Source organism: Aptenodytes forsteri, unplaced genomic scaffold (genome assembly GCF_000699145.1).
Source record: "Aptenodytes forsteri isolate BGI_AS27 unplaced genomic scaffold, ASM69914v1 Scaffold475, whole genome shotgun sequence".
NCBI classification, from domain to species: domain Eukaryota; kingdom Metazoa; phylum Chordata; class Aves; order Sphenisciformes; family Spheniscidae; genus Aptenodytes; species Aptenodytes forsteri.
In genome coordinates this window covers 40687-41379 of record NW_008794113.1, presented here as the reverse complement: position 1 = coordinate 41379, position 693 = coordinate 40687, and positions in this window count along the sequence as shown.

The following is a 693-nucleotide window of genomic DNA, read 5'->3' as shown; positions in this document are numbered from 1 at the left end:
TGGCGAGCTCTCGGCAGGGGTGCCAGGCAGACGGGGCCATGGCGCCCCGAGCAGAGCCCATCCCCTGCTGCTGCAGCCAGCCCGGTGCCCCCCTGCTCCTCTCCTGTTAACTGCCGCTGCGGGGCTGGCCGGGCTCCAGCACAGCCCCCGGGGCTCGGGCTGGCAGGAGGGACCCCCCAGCTGGGGGGGACCGTGTCCGCAGATGGACCCCCAGCACCCCGACGGCTCCCTCCCGGGGCTTGGATGCTCCCATGGGGCTGGTGCTCAGCACCCAGTGGGGTTCATGCTCCCCCAGGATGGGAGAGCTGGCACGGCACGGCATGACACGGCATGGCACGGCACACTGCCTGCCTTGCCGGCGCGGTGTTGCACGGCAGGACGGCTGGACAGGGCAGCCTTTGCAGCAGCAGCCACTCGCACATGCTGCTGTCATCCAGCAGTGCCCGTGCCGTGTTGGGGATGCGGGCACTGTTGGCGGCTGCCGGTGGGGAAGGGCCGTGGCGGGAGCACCAAGTCTGCACCGAAGGCTGCTGCAGAGAGGGGATCTGCGATTCCCCGTCCTGGGGGACAGCGTCGGTCACGGCCGGCTGCAGGCAGGGACACGGCCCCGCAGCTGACCGCTCCCTCTGCCCCCAGGTCCCCCAAGGATGTGGCTGCTCCGGCTCGCCTGGGCGCTGGCCGTGCTGGGTGTCA